Raw genomic sequence first — 21,449 nt, 5'->3', positions numbered from 1 at the left:
GATCCCGACTCTGCCAGCAAAGTCAGAGAGCACGACTTGCAGATTGATGATTTATACAAAGATGTCTTTTCTGCAGGTAATGAAAAGGGGGGTCGTGGATGTTTTTATTGACGCAGATATGAGTTTTGAGGAGTTTATATCAAGAACGGAGGAGGCAGTGAAAGAGCCAGATGATGATATCAACTACTCGCCAAATCCAGACACTCCTCCCGCTCAAGCTTCAGATGCACCTGTAGTTGATCCCGTCTCCAATCCGACTGCCGACTTGACACAGGAACCACTAAAGAAGAAGAGAAAGACGCACATTGTGTCAAGTCATGCGTGTGTCCAACTTCTCAACTACCCTTATCATGACGATTCGCTAATAGTCTATGCGAAGTATGATAAGCGGAACAACATTTGGGCTATCAGACGTTACAGTGGCGATCTGATCTACCTCAACCACCATGAGTTGAAGTCACTTCCAGAGCTTGACATCAATTATCTGCAAAAAGCTCTTGGCCATGGTGCGGTTGGGAGTACATTGGAAAGTTGGATCCCGGATTTTATTCATCGTCAATCGAAGGTCGACTACAAAGATTTTGAGCCAAATAAGGGTCGACAGTTCAAGAACCCAAGAGAGATAAACCCAGCTACCAGAGAACCTCACACTATGTGGAGATACAGGGCGCCAAAAGACTGTCACGAGATTTATCATGGCGAGCCTTATCTTCCCAACACTCTCCGAGACTTCATAAATTGGGAGTTTGATAATACAACCGGTGAGGCTGTCATTCATTGCCGTGATATGCACGAGATTAGAGTGTTTGACGAGCATGAGCTTATGGGTCTACACATTGAGGATGTGAAGAAGCTCTTCAACAAGCCATTGGGAACCGTCGAGGACTTGGGACGTCAGAATACAGACCGGATAGTTGAAGCATTCAACAAGTTTGTGCGTAGACTTGTTGAACTTCCACTAGACGAAGACGAATGCTTGGAGTACAACACCGACGGGTTTCAATACTAAAGACTAGAGGGAGATTGTTAGGTGCCATTTTGTTTATATTAGTCTTTTGTATTGATGATTATGTATTGGGCCATTTTGTTTACTTTGTATGTTTTGATCCCAAGAGAAACAATGTAATAAAGCCCAATGGGCATGTGAAATGAAATGCTTCTCATGCATGCTTCCCTATAAATAGGAAGCATGTCATGAGAAAAAAAATCTTTTTGCCAAAACTCAAACTCTCTAATACATTATCCTTCTCTTGGACTTCTCTCTCTCTCTCACTCTTTCTTCACCCGACATAATCTCAAGATCCAAGACCTCTTGGTTGCTTAGTGTGATTTCCGCTAACACTAAGTTAGGTTGATCCAAAGACGTTAGATCCACCCGACTTGGGACCTACAGTTTGTACTATTGCAACTATGTTCTTGGATTAATCTCAACTACTAGCTAGCGGAAATCACTGGTAGAGAACTGAGATCTCGGATCTTGTGGTTTTTCGTTTATTTCCGAAAATGGAAAGAAAAAGAGAGAGAGATGGAGAGCTGGTAGAAAGTGAGAATAAGGTTTCAAAAGAGTTATTTGTGCATGGGTATGCTTCACCTTTTATAGGTTAGAGCATACCATGCACTCTTCCATTATTCACGGCCCAATGGGCTCACTATATATGGTCTCGGGCCCAAACATACATAACGTAAACGAAGGTATTCAAATACAACATGAAATAATACAAAAGACTAAACAACAAAACAAGACCTAACAATTGCTTTCTCACAACATAACCGAATGTAACAACCTTATTTTAGCAGTTATGACTCCAATAGTAACCAACAATTTTGAATTATCTCAATACAAATAACCAACAAAGTAAGGCCAACAGGAGCCGATAAACTTAGGTGTTGTGTTGAAAGAGTTTGAACATTTTATGACAAGATGTACTTTACTGAGCAAGCAAGCCTTATAAACGGAGAGCGTATTAGTTCCGTGTGAACAGGTTCATAGACGATTGAATTTCTTCAAGTGTCAAACCCTTCGTCTCAGGTACCAATTTTGCTACAAACAGAATAGTTAAGCAACATATGCTTGCAAACATGAAAAAAGTTCCTGCTAAGAAAATAGATAGTAATCAAGTTTGTAAGCAACTTAGCATTTTGTGTTTACGTGCATGGAGAAAATACTGGCTCAATGAAGAGGTGGCGACTCATTTTCTTATTTAAGGGTTAGGTTTGTATAATCCCAATCTTGTAAAATAGAATAAAAAAACTAGCTGGAAAAAAGGGAAAATCACAAAAATAGGCATGGAATTTGTTAGATGGCCACTTGATTTTTTTGGCGCAGAAGGAGGGAATTGAAAACAACGTAGGAGAAATGGTGGCGGTCTCGCATATTGGCGTAGGAGGTGATGTGCTACGCCATATGGCTCCCGTGAAAGAAAATAACAGCGTACGAGGAATATGGGTTGGTGAAGGAGCAGAAAGTCAGGCTATTTTGGTAATTCAAGGAAGTTATGCTTATTTTGATATTCTTTGGTCAATTTTGGTTATTTTGGTAATTTTCTCGAAAAAAATGGGTCAAAGTCGCCTCAAGAGTATCTTTATGCATGCAAGACACTGTAAATCATTATATGAAAAAAATTATTTTCTTTATTGCAGTTGCATACTTTTTGTAATCATATATGGCACACTAAGTTTATAGAAAGTTTACAATCTGGCCAACTGATTGCAATAAGTTTTATGTTGCAAGTATCAACAAATGCATTTTGTTTGTTCGTTTATATTGGCAAGATGGCATGATTATGCATACATTTTTTTTTCTTTTTGAGAGAGAGAGAGAGAGCAAACCTTCAGTGTTCCACCTCATTAGATAGTTAAAAGCATATGAAATGACCCACGAACCAAACCAGTTAACTACTGTCACGAGACTTCCAGCTGAGCCCTTAATACTTATGGAAAGATCTGAAATGAAATATATTCAGTGAGAAATTCTACAAGTAACATTTGCATTTATTCATGATCATATCAATCTAAGTAACATATATTTAACTCAAATCATGCTATACCTCAGACATAATGACCCATGGAATTCCATCCATGCCTAATGAAAAAGATCCTGTATATACCTGCTTACAATAAATCTTATAATTAATAGCTCAGTTACATTATAAAGGCTTTGACTAGTGTCAAAATGCATTACCAATACCCCAACGAGTGCCAAAATGGGGCTCATTCGGTTATTCATATGAAGGTCCTGCACCCATGATTTATATATCATTTTCAGTCTGAAAATACAACTTTTATTTTATATAAATAAACAAACAAACAAACCTGTAGCAAGAATGATATTCCTGTGAGAAAACAACCTAAGCATGTCCCGGCAGCAGAAACCTTAGAAAAAGTAATTATATGTTTGGGTTATCAATAGATTTAACTTAGGATTTGAATCTCTTACATGACACAAAACACGACATGCACCTCTGTTTTTTTATTATGTTTTATGATATTAGTTAGATTGGTTGGGTATTTTATGCCAAAATTTAAAAGTTTTAAAATAGAAATTTACATAAGATTTGATAATTAAAATGTAATTATTTTATATACATTTGAATATGTGGTTAAATTAAAGTTTGAAATTTCAAAATGTTTATACACGAAAAACTTGGCGTGTTCATGTCAATCCACGAGTTTTCATGTCGTGTTTGGATTCGTACACTTGAAAAGATTTTCGGGTTTATGTTGGCCTTCACAAACCAACCCGCAAACACTTGTTCTAGAACCCCTATGTTTGATATTTATTAATATGTTTTAGTCTTGAGAAAAGACAGTACAAACAGAAGTGGCCTTCTCCCTGAAACATCCATCAAAAGTACACCTAATAAACTAAATGGAACCTGCAATATAACATATAATCCAATAATCATAAAAGTTGCAAAATATTAAGATAGCAACCAGTTGAGAACATGAATAACCTGAACAATAACCATTGCTACTGATCCAATGCTACTTGAAAAACCTGAATCAATTTTATCCATAATCATGTGTTGCTTATTATTTTTGACCAAAATCAATCACATATATGATAGTCATAGAACAAAACTGTATTAGGTGAAAAATAATTTCATCCTAAAGTGGAATCCTTACCAGCAGAAATAAAGATAGAATCCACATAAAATGAAACGGCGTTCACGCCACCAAATTGTTGCAATACCATAAGTCCAACTCCAACCTAAAGCACAATTATCATAACATGAATTCGTAAACAATTAATATAGTTAATAACATAATCAGTGGGAAGACTCACAATAAGAGATCTAGCATATTTTGATTGGAACAAATCAAAGACTCTAGTTTCTGACAACTGATGAAGTGCTTCTGTATAGTCCTGTACCACAAGATGAGCATGAGCTTTGTAACATCTCAGAAAAAATTAGAGCCAATTTTGACAACTTTAAAAGTTGAGGGACCAAACAGTCATAAGGCCAAAACTAAATTTAAGGGACTAAAGTGTAAAACTTCTAAACGAGTTTGTTAGCTTGATTAAGCAATCCCGAACTGACACGTGGTAGATAACGATTCATTAGAGGGTGACACGTTGTTGGCTCACTGCCCCTGCGGACATCCGACGACACTGCTAACGCTCCGCTAGTGGATGGATAAACATCAAATCCAACACGATTTGACACGTTCTGATGATTCGACAATGCACTGGCCCAATGGATCACCTAGCTAGAAATTCCCAACGGTCCACCAAGGATCCCAACAGACCACGGAGATTAATGGACCACCGCCAAAATCCCCGTGGTCCGTTTGAAGTCCTAGATTCAGCCTAGAAACAGCGGGTATGGGCTGTCCATTCTTGCATCCTAAGTTCTCTAACACTCCTTGAAACCTGTTCGGACTCCCGAGATGTGTAGTCGTGCTACCGAGCCCTCTAAGTTCATGACATAGTTCTGATCCCGATGTTTGTTCAAGTAACGTTCTGCCCGGTCACCCAAATGGTGTTAAGGCGAGAAGTGATTTTAACCAATCAGGTTGTATATACCCAAATGATTTGTTATATATATATATATATAGGGTAAGGTTAAAATGAAAACCTATTTGAGTTGTGAAAACCCACGAAAACCCTATGTAACATCGTTTTTTTTTGTTACATGTAATATATGTTGTAACATTTAATACAAAACATCGAAACATAAAAAAATATGTTTTGCTATTTTTTAACATTTTTTTACTAATTTTTATATATGTTTTCAGAAGAGAGAAAAAGTTATATTTATATTTACATTTTTTATTCACTTTAATTGTGGACCACAAAATATAAACATTAATTAAAAACATGTGGTTGAGAATGAGTTTCTAGAATTTTCACAAGTCAAGTGGGTTTTCATTTTATACTTAGCCTATATATATATATATGTATATATATATATATATATATTTGTCTCTGAATCCTCACATACATGGAAAGCACCGGGTGCATTGCAAGTATGCACTCACTGAGTTGTGTTTGTTGGAAAATTATAAATAATGAATTAATTAATTTATTAAGTTATTAATATTATAACTCTTCATATGTTAAAATTTTTGAGTAGAGTTTTCTTTATAACACCTGATGTGTTTTATTAGAAAATTAAGTATCTAATTAAGCGACGCTCTTCACTCACCCTTAACTCTTGTACAATATAGTATATTATGTGCCTCATTTGAAATGCTAGAAAAATGAAAAGCTATGAAATTTAAGGAAAAAATACATGCATGCATGAAGAGTTATGGTGAATAAGAAAGCTTTAAAGATTCATATGTTGAGAACAAATAGAGATAAGTTTCTCCATCCGATTGCTCTACCGTTTCATTCTTTTTATTTTTTCACAAGTTCTAACACTACAATTTAACTGGTGTAACCTTGAGCGTGTGGACATCTCCGGCAGTACAAACTGCTTCGGCTGTTGTCCCCTGGGAGACAGACGCGTTGTCTTATGTAGAGGCACGATCTGTTTTAAGGGAAGCGTTTTGAACACGTGCCTCAGCCTAAACCGTCAACATTAATTTGTTCATTTTTGTAGCAAAGGATCATACAAGAAGATGCACATCAAGCTCTCGTTGAAGACTAAACAAAAGATCGTTCAAGAATACGTGATTCAAGGAGCTTAGTGAATGACCAATGTGATGAAGACACAAGACCAAGCTATTACATGAAATACCTGATGAAGGCACATTATCTTATCAAATTTGAATATGGAAATTGTATATTATATTCATTATATTCGATTTTGTAAACGGTATTGTACTCGTATATTTCCCATTACTAACGTGTGTATCGTTAGCGATTATTTTATTTAATAAAAAGTGACCCATATTCCTACAGTGTTGTATATATCTTTTAGTTGTTAACGATCCTAGGAAGTGTTTATTGTCATACTGAGTTGTTAAGAGTTGGCGTATTATCAAAAGTTTTTTCTGATAATCAAGAATAGATATAGACGTGGAAATGCCGAATAGAGATTGGAGATTCCTAGGCACAGTATAAAGTTGATGGTTCAACTAAATTTAGTAAACTAGCATCAATGTAAACTTGTTTTAAACAAGTAAAGTTTTGTAAACACTACATGTGTTTTAAGTCCCCGTTTTATGTTGAATATTCTATTGAAACAAATTTCCCGCAGCTTAACAAACAATGATAAATTGAGAAAACCCTGATACCAATTGTTTGTCATATATATAGAGGCCAGGTGTGATAAGCATGAGGACAATCATAATCATGCCATCTCATTATATATATTACATAAAAGTAGAATTAGAAATTCAATTGAAATGATTAGATAAAGAGATTACTCTTATCTCAGCAGCTTCTTCAAAGATTTCTGTATTCTTTCCCCTAAGCCTGTGAAGTGCATACTCGCAGTCTTTCCATAGACCTATTTTTGCCTATAATTTGTAAACTCAAACCTCACATGGTTAAATAAGAATGAATGAAGAGCATGAAGTTTGTAGTAGACATGCTCATCAATCAATTTAACAAGTTAAATTTTCGTCTTCACGTATGTGACAAAATTTCGTCATGCTCTTACAAATCAGGAAACAAGTCATTAACAAATATATGCTTTACCATTTCCATAAACGGATGTTAATTTGTTCTGTTAAGACTTAAGACTAGGTATGAAAAAAAGTTATCATTTTTTGCAAGGCACATGACTACTAACCTTAGCAAAAAAAATAAAAAAAATAAAAAAATAATAAAATTACTGCATTTTGTTTGAAGGAGCATAATTGTTACAAAACATGAACATATTTTTCTGTAACTTTTTTACTTTAATCACGAAAAATGAAATTTGCTATATACATAAATGACGAAAACTATAATTTACTCTAATGAAAATAAATAGTTATACCCCCACAGATATTAACAATTTGGCAACTAACTCACCAACCATCTTGGAGATTCTGGAATGAAGAACAAACCTACAATTTGTAGTATACATGGAACGGTTCCTGAAAGCATGTACTAACTATCAGAGGTGACAACTTGATCCTAAAGTAATACCTTACTTATCTATTTAATATTTCTTCAAGATCCGGAGAAATCAACTGAAATTTACCAATTAAGGCTAGTGTGCGCCAAGGAATGAATGATCCAATAAGCCACATGACAGATAACCCAACACATATCATCATCTGTAGATGGTGAGTCGGACATTATTACTCAGCATTTTTATGATTTTATCCCAAACATGAGCGGATCTTTTAAGGGACGGGAGCGGCTCTAGCCTCTCGTATTTTTTGGCTAGAAGTTTTAAATATATCCCATTTTCTTTAAATAATTTTATGTGTTACAAAATTTTTTTATGTTATTTTAAATGTTAAAGTTTGCTCCCCACCCCCCCCCCCCCTCCGAATTATGCATGTTTAAGTTCCGCCACCGATCCAAACATAAAAAAATGTTTAGAGTTTGCTAATAACCTGACTAACATTGGTAAAAGTTCCACGAAGGTTTTGAGGAGTTATTTCTGCTATGTAAACCGGTACCTGTTACATTTTCCAAAGTTGAGATGTCAAAAAATCAGAAAGCTGGTATAACTGAATCAACTACCACATAGGAGAGAATCCCAATTCCATATCCGGTTGATAGTCGTCCAGCATCAAGCAACCAAGAAACCTGCAATAAGATTAATCAAAATTCGGAAAAAACCATAAAACGAGCTATCAAAAACAAGAGTAGGGAGAAGAATTGCCTTTGAATATACAATTGCTAGCCACCCTAACAGACAGAATATTTGAGAAAGTCCCATTGTCTACATATTAGATAAAATCAAAAAATGAGACAACCAAAAAAACAAGAAAACAAAACCTGATTGTTGCAAGTAAATAGACATATCATCTACCATCCTCGACCAAGGCGATCAGCTATTTTACCACTCATAATTGCCCCTACCATTGCTCCAATTGTCAATATTGAACCAAAAACCGAGTACTGCAAAAAACATGGTATTGAAACTGGTTATTTCAGATTTGATTAATTTTGAAATAATAAGAAAAATTACTACAAGTTTTTCGGCACAAAATGACATTACCTCTTCCAAAGACAACCCAAGGTCACCCATAATTCCAGTCTGAGCTGGAGATGAAAAGCCAACCTGAGTATACCAGAGATTAGTGTTCATAAGAAAGCCAGCATTGTTGTGCATTATTTTTGTTATTATGAAGAACTCTGCTAATAATTTATATAATTTAATAGATTATAATATGCTACTAGTAATAGAAAGTACTTGCACATAAAATATGGGTTGTATACACCCATAGGGAGAAGAGTTGTTTGTAGCGTTTGGATAAACGTACATAACAGATAATTGATGATATTTAGACAATTGATGACATTTCACTAAGCCCTTTATTTGAGATATCTCAAGATTTAGATGTCATGATAGAAAGAATTAGACTCTTAAGAGCATTCACATTCTATCCATCGAATAATGTGAGTGGCCTATATAGAGAGTGGTTTAGGCCGTTGTGAATGGAGGAGAGATAAAGTGTAATGATTTTTCTGTATATTTGTAAAGCTTCTGAAGCATCTTAATTTTTTTTTTATAAATATTTTTCCAAAATGATTGTGAGTAAAGGATGAGAAAATGTAAGGGAATATTTCAATGAAGGATGAGAACCAACTATATAGCATCTACAATGAGAATTCAAGTATTGTATAAACCATTAGTCTGATCCTTTGTAGGAACTACCCATGGTAACGAACTTGCAAAACGATCTGCTTATCATAAAGAGATTCTTTCTTCCTGGCACTGCTTCACATTAATTGTTATTTGAACAAGTAAAAGTTATGTCTTGGTCCGAGTGGGGTAGCATATCTCTCCTGCATGTCCATGGAGTTTTAAAAAATCCAAACATCTCATAGAGATAGATAGAGGCAGGAATTTATCGAACGAGTAACTTTTGGTGTGTAATTGAGAGTAATTTTAATAATACGAGCGTAATAACAATTTGAGAGTAACTTTTGGTCTAAATGAGAGTAATTTATTTGAGAGTAATTTTTTTATCTAAATGAGAGTTATTTTCATAATATGAGAGTAATCTTGGTCTAACTGAACATATTCAAACATCTGAGCATAATTTCAACTGAGTTGTCTTTGCAATTTTTTCCTGCATCAAAATTGAACATTCAGTATTCATCATCTTCAACTGATCAATTAGTACGATTCTTAAACTTCGGTTAGTCTAATTAATCAATTAGGTCTCCTTTAGAATTAACAATGTTAAATGTTCGGCCTGCAAATTGACAAGGAGAAATTATTGATTTTGTAATTGAGCCCTGACTAGGGTTCATTAATTGAACACACGAGTACATGAAGAAACCGCTAATTAGTTTTATGTTATTTACGTGTATGTCACCGTGTAGTTTCTAATTGAAATTGAAATCAATAGTGTTGAAAGTCGTGTATATAATGTACAATAAGCCGTTATTGTACGTTATCCCACATCTATGTAAGTAAACATATAGGGCATGTTTGGTTGAAAGTAATGTAATGAAGGGGGAATGAAATGGGAGAAGGAATGGAATGAACAAGGGAACGAAATGGATCATTACCATTTATTTGTCTTGTTTGGTTAACATATAGGAATAAAATCAATTTTTAATTTTTATTGTTTGATATCAAAAAAAATTGTAGAAATGAAATAGAAATAAAAAAAACACTCCTATCTCAAAATACTTTTAACCCCCCCCCCCCCCCCCCCAAATAAAAAAAAACTCTGCAATGGCGATAGTGGTAGCTCCGGCAACGAAAAGGGTGGTGGCGGTGGCGATGGTGGTGGTGGTGGCGGAGTTGGTGGTGGTGCTGATGGTGGTGGTGGTTGTTAGGTGGTGGTGTTGTTGAAAAAGTAGGGTGAAGGAGGAATGGAATGAAAAAAAAAAAGAAGAAGGGTGGGAATGAATGCTTTTGATGGAATGGTATTCCATGTGTAATGGATGATTTCATTCCATTGAGCAACCAAACATGCACCACTTTTTTCATTCCCACGTAATGAATCATTCCATTCTTACTGCCATTCCTGCATATCAAACGCTACCATAATGTATTTAAATATAATAGTACTAGGATAGTGGCTCGTGTTACAAACGGGTGGAAAAAATTTCAAACGTTATATATATATATATAGCATATACAAATAATTGAATTGCTAAAGTTATAGCCATACTAAAAAGATAGCAAAAATTAGTTATAAATAATTATTGTAGTCAAAATCGGTTTTTAAATCATTTGAAAGGAAATAGTTGTTTATGATTCTAGAAAACATTAATTAGTGAGGTTATGATTCTAGAAAATATTACTTAGTGAATTATGTGGCAATTCTAGAGACGGAAACCTTGTAAGCTTATGTGGACATCCTATTTGAAGGCCATGTGGATATATTGTTTTGCTTTAATAGTATAGTAAGAAGATTAGCATTAGGATTAAAATTAATTAATTAATTATGTGGAAATTATAAGCATGGAAAGTGGATGACATAGAACATTAGATGAACACCCTAGGAGAAGGACAAGTGGACAAATTGGTTTTCCTTTAATATATTAGTTAGATTAGATGTAATAAAGTCAAAGTAAATGCTAATTATGAATTCAAAACTTTAAATGTTAAGTTTGACCAATGCTTAAGTTATATATTGGTTTAAATGTTAATTAGCATTAGGATTAAAATTAATTGATTAATTATGCGAAAATTATAAGCATGGAAAGTGGATGACATAGAACATTAGGTGGACACCCTAGGAGAATGACAAGTGGACAAATTGATTTTACTTTAATATATTAGTTAGAATGTTAAGTTATGAATTAAAAACTTTAAAGGTTAAGTTTGACCAATGCTTGTGTTATATATTAGTTTAAATGTTAATTAGCATTAGGATTAAAATTAATTGATTAATTATGTGAAAATTATAAGCATGGAAAATGGATGACATGGAACATTAGGTGGATTCCTTAGAAGAAGGAAAAGTGGACAAATTGGTTTTGGTTTAATATATTAGTTAGATTAGATGTAATAAAGTCAAAGTAAATGCTAAGTTATGAGTTCAAAACTTTAAATGTTAAGTTTGACCAATGCTTTTGTTATATATTGGTTTAAATGTTAATTAGCGTTAGGATTAAAATTAATTGATTAATTATATGAAAATTATAAGCACGGAAAATGGATGACATGGAACATTAGGTGGACACCCTAAGAGAAGGACAAATGGACAAATTGGTTTTGCTTTAATATATTAGTTAGATGTTAAGTTATGAATTCAAAATTTTAAAGGTTAAGTTTGACCAATGCTTGTGTTATATATTAGTTTAAATGTTAATTAGCATTAAGATTAAAATTAACAGATTAATTATGTGAAAATTATAAGCGTGGAAAGTGAATGACATGGAACATTAGGTGGATACTTTAGGAGAATGACAAGTGGACAAATTGGTATTGGTTTAATATATTAGTTAGATTAGATGTAATAAAGTCAAAGTAAATGCTAAGTTATGAGTTCAAAACTTTAAATGTTAAGTTTGACCAATGCTTTTGTTATATATTGGTTTACATGTTAATTAGCATTAGGATTAAAATCAATTGATTAATTATATGGAAATTATAAGCACGGAAAGTGGATGACATGGAACATTAGGTGGACATCCTAGGAGAAGGACAAGTGGACAAATTGGTTTTGCTTTAATATATTAGTTAGATTAGATTAGATGTAATAAAGTCAAAGTAATTGTTAAGTTATGAATTCAAAACTTTAAATGTTAAGCTTGACCAATGCTTGTGTTATATAATGGTTTAAATGTTAATTAGCATTAGGATTAAAATTAATTGATTAATTATGTGAAAATTATAAGCATAGAAAGTGGATGACATAGAACATTAGGTGAACACTTTATGTCATCCACTTTAGGAGAAGGGGAAGTGAAAAAATTGATTTTTCTTTAATATATTAGTTAGATTAGATGTAATAAAGTCAAAGTAAATGCTAAGTTATGAATTCAAAACTTTAAATGTTAAGTTTGACCAATGCTTGTATTATATATTGGTTTAAATGTTACTTAGCATTAGGATTAAAATTAATTGATTAATTATGTGGAAATTATTGTTGAAAATTATAATATAATAAATGGAAATTAATTTTATGAAACCGTTATTGTTAAACTTTTCATGTGGTGAAACTCTTAAGTAGAGTTACTTAATGAACTTGATTAGTTTTATTAGAGTTTATGACTCTAATTAATTTCTAATTAAGAGAGATTCTTCACCATCCATGAATCTTGGATATATGGTAGGCTATGAGCCACATTTGAGAGAGTTAGAAAAATTACAAGGTAGAAAATTCAAGAAGAAATGCATACATGCGTGAAGAGTTATGGGTGAAAAGCTTTGAAGATTATATGTTGGGAACCCATAGAGATGAGTTTATCTACTTGATTTCTCTACCTTTTTTATTCTATTTTTTCCAAAAGTTCTAACACTACAATTACCCGATGTAACCTCGGGCGTGTGGACATCTCCGGCAGTACCAACTGCTTCGGCTGTTGTACCCTGGGAGACAGACGCGTTTGTCTTATGTAGAGGCGCGAAATCTGTTTTAAGGGAAACATGTTGAACATGTGCCTCAGCCTCAACCGTCAAATTTAGTTTGTTTATTGTTGCAGCCAAGAGACTACTAGAAGACCATGTTGTGGCAAAAGTTGAACAATCTACCTTTGTGTAAGTTCTTGTCAAGGAGATTACAAGAAGATGTTGCTAAAGACTTTATCATTTGAAAAGATTGGTTGGAATCATTTAACATAATTGCTATATTCTTTCATTATTTATTTTAGTTTATATTATGGTATGTGTACTACTTACTTGTTCATGTTAATAACGAGAGTATCATTATTATTTGTATTAATTTTAATACTAAAAGTGTTCCATATTCCTACAATCTTAAAATAGATTTCCGAGATATTGTTAAGGCAATCTTAAACCTTTTTACTAAGGATATTGGGTTCACAGAAAATATCAAAATTATTTCGTGATTGTTGTGACAATCTTGTATATGTGTTTTTGAAAATATGCATGTAGTACAAATTGTTGTGTATGGATTAATAGAGATGTGATACAATCTTAAATCCTTTACCATGATACAAGACGAATGATTTATGATTCAATTGTTCGATTTAAGATGATTTTCAATCGTTATTTTTCCTAACTTGTGTGTTAGACCGGGTTTATTGGTGTAAACCTATGTTCTTTGTGAACATTAAATTCTCGACGTGCATGTTAGACTGGATGTATTTTATAAACAATACATTTTGTAAATGTTTCATTCTAGCATGTGTGCTAGAAATTATTACAAGTTATAAATATTATGGTTTAGAACGTTTGTCCAAATGTCTCGTTTCTTAAACCGAGTGTGAGAAGTAGTTTATTTTATATAAACTAATAAGCCTCATAATGATTTTTGTAATCATTTAATTCTTAATAAGCGGGCTAGATTTGGTTTATTTTTATGAACCAACAAGTTTTATAACGGTTTATGTAATTGTTTATTTCTAACAAGTGTGTTAGAAAATAGTGCAATGAGACATCCATTGGGTGCATTTTGGTGAAATACAAACATAGACTTCCATGTTTGGGTTATAGTAAACTAGTACATATGAGACTATCATGTGTGTCTATTAAGATCCCTCTCATTTAAGTCACCAATAATCATAGCCTTAATTAAGTGTTAATGGAAGACTTAACTAAGTGTTAGTGAAAACTTTAACTATGTGTTAATGAGGTGACTCTTGAGCTAATAAGGTTTTATGAACTAAAGGTTTCATGCTATACTATAGAAAACAAATAGTTTAAAAAAAAGGTTTTTGTCTCAATGTTTAATTTTTCTAATAATAAGTGTGTTAGAAAGAGTTAGTTAATAACTTTAAACAACGCTTGTCTAAACATTTTAATAGTCTAACGTGCATGTTAGATTCGATTTCTTTTGTGAAACCAACGGTTTTAAACCTTTTCAAAAGAAACATATTATTTTATAGAATAAACGATCAAATAAAAACTTGGTGTTCTTATGAACATAAGTTATGTTAAAATTCACAACGTGCTTTTAGTTAACAGTTAACGCCTTGTTGTTGTTTTAGACAAATTTTGATAGTTTAAGTATATAGTTTCAAGATGAAATGAGGATCTTATCCTTATGAGTTCATAGAGAACTATTGAGGGAGTACCTCAAGTCATGGCGTAAAAGGATATCATTGATTTGATTTCGATCGAACAATGAAGGTGTTGAAGATAATAACACTTTGAGATTTGTTATCTAGATGTCGTCTTTTTATCCGTTTGAATTACTTTTAAAAAGTGTGTTACACTTTATTTTGTATGTTCGGTTGTATTGTTATTTTGTGTTCAATATCTTCGGATAACACATGCAATTACACAACGAAATAAATCAGCATTTTAAATAAAATGGACAAATTTAAACAGATAGTGCAAGAAGAATTTGCATAAGAAACAACTTGAGAGTTATGGTATTAACTAAAGTCTAAGATGAGACATCAAACGTATAACTACATTATGAGAAGTTCATGGAAAAACGTGGTGAGTGTATTAAAATGAAATACACTAGAATATTATATTTGATTCCTTGAAATTCACTAAGTGTGAATTACAACATATATATGAATTAATATATCTTAATGAGAAATTAAACTTCTTGGAAATTCACTAAGTGTGAATTATAACATATAAGCTGATGTATGTTATGAAGAAATTAAACTTCTTGGAAGTTCAGTAAGTATGAATTATAATATATGAATTAATATATGTTGATGATATTTGAATCCTTGAAAATTATTGAAGGATTATATCTTTGGAAATTCACCAAGTGTGAATCATAAATACGTTGATCATAAATAAAGAAATACGTGTTACTATTGTAAATGAATTTAAATAAATCTTAAGAGATTTATTATGATAAGCTTACAATAGCAATGAACATATAGATGTTTCTATTCCCATCCATTTTTGTTTGAACTATGTGAAAGTTTGACTTTCATTTAGGGAGAGTATCTTAAAAATAGTTTCAAGAGACAACAATGAAATGTATAAATCACTTTATGCAAATGTAAATTCCAAGAGTTTGATTGTCAATCAAGTTGACTTTATTCGACATAATAGTTATTGCAGATGAGTAACGTTCATCTTGTTGTTGATGAATGTATTCATCAAAATGATTTGGATTAAGACTTACGTTTAAAGTCCATATAAGTTAATGGTGAAGTCTTGAAGATCAAAGGCGAAAGAGTTATTTTCCTTAAATGAATGATGAAGTTATTTATGTGCTACATACACTAACGTGCGAGACTTTCCAAAAGAATAACGTTTTGGGATTGTGAACAAGTCTCATAACTTTGTCTAAGCTAAGAAGTGAATGTTTCAAAGTGATATTGTAATAATATTATGGCTGTGAAGAATCAGAATGATGCATCTTCTGTTCACATGCTAAAGTATTGTAGTCTAAAGCATGCTAGACTAGTACTTGTTAATTATGGTGCTTTGCGAAGACTAGTTAACATGAAACATTCAAAAGATACACAAACACATGAATGAATTTATGCGTAGATAAATTTGAAGTGGGTTTTCATTCAATATAAGAAATAATATAACTTATGAGGATCTTAAGAAGATCTTAAATTTCTAGGTTTGCCTTAGAGGGTGATTTAGAATCCTTCTAATTTGGTGATGTTTAATAACAAACTTATAAAATGTGTTACCTTACTAGTAAGCATTGATGAACTCATTGATACAAAGACGTGGTCGTCTTGTTCAAATCATGAGTTTCGAGTTGTCTTCATAAGTAAAGTTAAACAAACTATATCAAAATGCAAGAAATGTGGGGGGAAGCCATTTAAGAAACTACTCTTTAGAAGTATATAGAAATGGTAATTGATATGATTTATCAAACTTGTGTTAAAAGAAAGAACCTTTCTTTACCCAATTCAAAAGTTGGATGATGTTATCCAATAGCACTTAAATGTGGAGGTGTCTTGCATTTAAACTTGGAAGGTTTAGCAATGAGGATTATTGTAATCCAATCTAACATTGCAAACACACGACTAAGTGGAGGACAAAAAGGTCATAGTGCATAATGGAGATGTGTTTTCCTTAATGATAAGTGTATTTACAAAGACAAATATTATAACCAGATTCAGGTGGCCACTGAGGTTATAGTCTTAGAAGTTAACGTTAGGCAAAATTAACTTATAAGTTAAGAACACATCATGACAACTGATCTCAACTACACAAGTTATCTTCAGTGACTAGACAAAGTCAAAGATAATGTTATGGATCTAACAACCTGAGGGTTTAGTAGAGATCAAGTTGTGGAATGAGACTAAATCCCATGAAAAAGGGTATATAAAGGAAACCTAATTTAGTTGACTGGAGATCCTAAGATCTAAGTTCAATAGGACAACCTAATTATATATCTACGGGTGGTCACTGTGGGGGCGTAGCTTATGTATAAGTTGACACATAAGCTAATAAATATATCCTCCTAAATTAAAAAGGGGAGTCTAATTACTTCCTAGTCCATTCCGATAACAACAGTGACATGTTGTGAGGTTAAGCATAATATATGGTTAATGATTTATGTAAATCATTATAACCTTAATGCTTTTAATGATTTAAGGATAATCACCTATGTGAAAGAGAAGTGGGGTCGCTTCAAATGAAATTGTGGGGTGCGCAATTCCTAGAGCTTTCACAGAACCAGGTTAGTGTTCCAGGACCATAATGGACACGACAATGAGGGGATGTGCCCGACTTGGGAGAGTATTGTGTGAAGTGTATTGTCGTCTACACAAAATGGGGTTTATTCAAGGACATCGCGTCTACTAACCGCTAGGAGACTAAGTATACTTCACAAAGGAAGGTTTAAAGCTAACACCTACCTATCCTACAATACTAAACTGTCGAGGTTATAATGGATATTATGTGTGTTTTGATTAATCTCCATTCATGTGGGGGATTGTTGGAAATTATAATATAATAAATGGAAATTAATTTTATGAAACCATTATTATTAGACTTTTCATTTAATGAAACTCTTAAGTAGAGTTACTTAATGAACTTGATTAGTTTTATTAGAGTTTATGACTCTAATTAAGAGAGATTCCTCACCATCCATCACTCTTGTATATATGGTAGGCTATGAGCCACAGTTGAGAGAGTTAGAAAAATTACAAGGTAGAAAATTCAAGGAAAAATACATACATGCATGAAGAGTTATGGGTGAAAAGCTTTGAAGATTATATGTTGGGAACCCATAGAGATGAGTTTATCTACTTGATTTTTCTACCTTTTTTATTCTATTTTTTTTTCCAAAATTTCTAACACTACAATTACCCGATGTAACCTCGGGCGTGTGTACATCTCCGGCAATACCAACTACTTCGGCTGTTGTACCCTGGGAGACAGACGCGCTGTCTTATGTAGAGGCGCAAAATTTGTTTTAAGGGAAACATGTTGAACATGTGTCTCAGCCTCAACCGTCAAATTTAGTTTGTTTATTGTTGCAGCCAAGAGACTACTAGAAGACCCTGTTGTGATAAAAGTTGAGCAATCTACCTTTGTGTAAGTTCTTGTCAAGGAGATTACAAGAAGATGTTGCTAAAGACTTTATCATTTGAAGAGCTTGGTTGGAATCATTTAATATAATTGCTATATTCTTTCATTATTTATTTTAGTTTATATTATGGTATGTGTACTATTTACTTGTTCATGTTAATAACGAGAGTATCGTTATTATTTGTATTAATTTTAATACTAAAAGTGTCCCATATTCCTACAATTATAAGCATTGAAAGTGAATGACATGGAGTATTAGGTGGACACCCTAGGAGAAGGACAACTGGACAAATTGATTTTGCTATAATATATTAGTTAGATAGATAGATAGATAGATATATTAGTTAGATTAGATGTAATAAAGTCAAAGTAAATGTTAAGTTATAAATTCAAAACTTTAAATGTTAAGTTTGACTAATGCTTGTGTTATATATTGGTTTAAATGTTAATTAGCATAAGGATTAAAATTAATTGATTAATTATGTGGAAATTATAAGCATGGAAAGTGGATGACATGGAATATTAGGTGCACACCTAGGAGAAGGACAATTGACAAATTGATTTTGCTTTAATATATTAATTAGATTAGATGTAATAAAGTCAAAGTAAATGTTAAGTAATTCAAAACTTTAAATGTTAAGTTTGACCAATGTTTGTGTTATGTATTGGTTTAAATGTTAATTAATATTAGGATTAAAATTAATTGATTAATTTTGTGGAAATTATAAGAATGGAAAGTGGATGACACGGAACATTAGGTGAACACCCTAGGAGAAGGAGAAGTGTACAAATTAATTTTGCTTTAATATATTAGTTAGATGTAATAATAAAAGGTTATACATTGATAATTTTGAAGAATATTGTTTTAATCGAAAGCTCAAACAAAATATATATATATATATATATATATATATATATATATATATATATATATATATATATATTACGAATACACGTTTTTAGAAAGGAAAAAAAAAAGGCTTATCTAAAGGATTTGGCAAGATACTTTCATTCTTAGTATAATCATTTAAAAATAATAATATAATACAAAGCAGGTAACTTGAAAAAGACGTTTCTTATGAAATAATATTTCAAACGAATAACAATTTAATAGACGAGTAAATGAATAACTGCTAAACTGAAAAATTGACTGGCAGATTTGGATTTGATGATCTATTCAACAAAGCCTTTAGACTGGACGTAATTGAGCCAAATGGGGCGCCAAGCACGATTACGTGGCTGCCAATCTGTTCGTTAGAACCACTACGTGATCATCAAATATGATGTCTTTAAATTTGCCTGCCAAGCCCTTAACAGACTCCATTTTCCAAAATGGTGAGAATTGACTTTTAATTCACTGAATTATTCTTTGCTATAGCTAATTCATTAAATAATTTGTAGTTGTTGAAGACTTGAAAATGCAAAAAGAAAAAATAAACTACTTTTACCGTATTTAAACTACAGATTTTAACAATGTTCATCACACAAAATTTAAATTTACTACATCGTTAAAGCCTTAGAAGAAATGGATCAAATACCCGGCGATTTATTTTTTGGGGAGGTGGATGAGGCGGTGATGATCGAAGTTATTTGAGTGAGGGTTAAACTTTTAGTCGAACATGGCCAAACATCACGACCCGAACCGTTTAGACGACAATCACCACTAGGACAGGATCGTGTGAAGGCTTATAACGGTTGATGAAAGATTATTTTATTGAAAGACTTTTGTATGATCATTTTTAGTTCCGACGTCGTTTTCGTATAAGCCGCCAACTATTTGTACGAACTTTCGGTGATTTAGAGCCAACTATTTCCATATTTTTACCAAATATTGTATCAACGAGTACTAGTTTTTTTTTTCCTCATTTTAATTATCTAGTATCTTCCCTTTTGTTTATATTTTTCCATATTTCAAGTATCATTCTGTTTCTATGTGCTTCTAACTTTTATTTTATTAAACGTTCTAGTACTTTTGTGTTGTTTTATTATATAAAATACTATGTCTATCGAATAATAAAATATTAAGTAAATAAAAAATGACTGGTAATAATTGTAATTAGTTAACTTGATTTAAAAGGGGTTTTAATGAGTTCATTTTTGTCTACATGTAGTCTATATGACATTTTAACTAAACAGCCATTACACATAATCTTATTACACTTTGACATTAATGGAAAATAATTTAAGAAAATATTCAAAAGACTGCAAAAACAAAGAAAGAAACAAATGATCCATAGATGTAGTGTCCCTTTGGGGACATCCGATAAAATTGGTACGACATAAATGTAGAAATGAATGTGATATGGATTACTTACAGCAGAACCAAAAACATATGATCCAGATACCGCTACCAAAGTGCTGAAGACAAGTACTAGAGAAGGTGTGTGATTGCTGCCCCGGTGCAATAAACTCTCCAGTGTACTCGTACCATCAACTTCTTCCCTTCTGCTTGCCATATCACTCCGTGTGTGAGGGAGATAGAGAGAGGGTGATAAATATAGGCGACGGGGATTGCGTTTGAATTTAATCCCAAGTGGTCACCATCACAAAAATAAAACAAAAGATAGATTTATGCATTTCCCACTTCATACGATTTAATTGTTTTTCTTTTATAACAGCAAGCCGTGGAGACTTAAAAAGTTATTTATCCAATAAAATTAGTTTTATTAACCGTTGTTTTCCAATGAAAGAATTATATATTAAATTAAATCATTATTAATTTAACCAGATAATTATATTTTTTCTTTTGAATATTGGTTTTAAATAATCTCAACTATGGCCTATTGGTAAATATCAGTCCCAACTTTACACTTGCCTGCTGACCGTCCCAACTATTGATGTATTTGTTTTTAACGGGCCGCGACTAACGGATGTTAACTCCGTTAGTGATTTGCTGACGCCGCATCACGCCGGAAACTTGCCGGAAACCTGCAACTCGCCTCCATTCTCCCTAATATCGTCACACCGTCTCCCTCCCTCTTCAAAAGACATCGGAAATTAGAAAATGAAGTAGATTTCATCTTCTTTCATGGCCAATCCCTATATACCAAACCCGATTTTATTTTCAAAAATTTGAAATCAATGTTACACGATTTACAAAATAAGCATAGGGCTTTTGTTAAGAGGATAAAAACGAGTTGAATGATATGTTAATTACCTCGAATGGTGCACGATTAACGAGGGTGGACTTCGCCGGAGACAACAACGGCGGCACGTCGGTTAGGTTTCGAATGAGGGGAAAGATAGAAAGAGATGGTGTAACGATATTAGGGAGAATGGAGGCGAGTTGCAGGTTTCCGGCAAGTTTCTGGCGTGATGCGGCCGGAG

At 32.8% G+C, this 21,449-nt stretch overlaps 1 pseudogene; it reads right to left on the bottom strand.

Moving 5' to 3' along the window:
- Positions 1-1,964: 1,964 nt before the first annotated feature.
- Positions 1,965-20,578, bottom strand: LOC143579737 (sugar transporter ERD6-like 5; annotated as a pseudogene).
- Between the last annotated feature and the right edge of the window lie 871 nt (positions 20,579-21,449).

The sequence above is a fragment of the Bidens hawaiensis genome, unplaced genomic scaffold, assembly GCF_021521415.1.
Source record: "Bidens hawaiensis isolate Kalapana, Puna unplaced genomic scaffold, B.hawaiensis_p1.1 tig00029922_1, whole genome shotgun sequence".
Classification (NCBI taxonomy): Eukaryota; Viridiplantae; Streptophyta; class Magnoliopsida; order Asterales; family Asteraceae; genus Bidens; species Bidens hawaiensis.
Note: the sequence above shows the minus strand (reverse complement) of the source record. Positions and strands in the feature narration are given on the sequence as shown.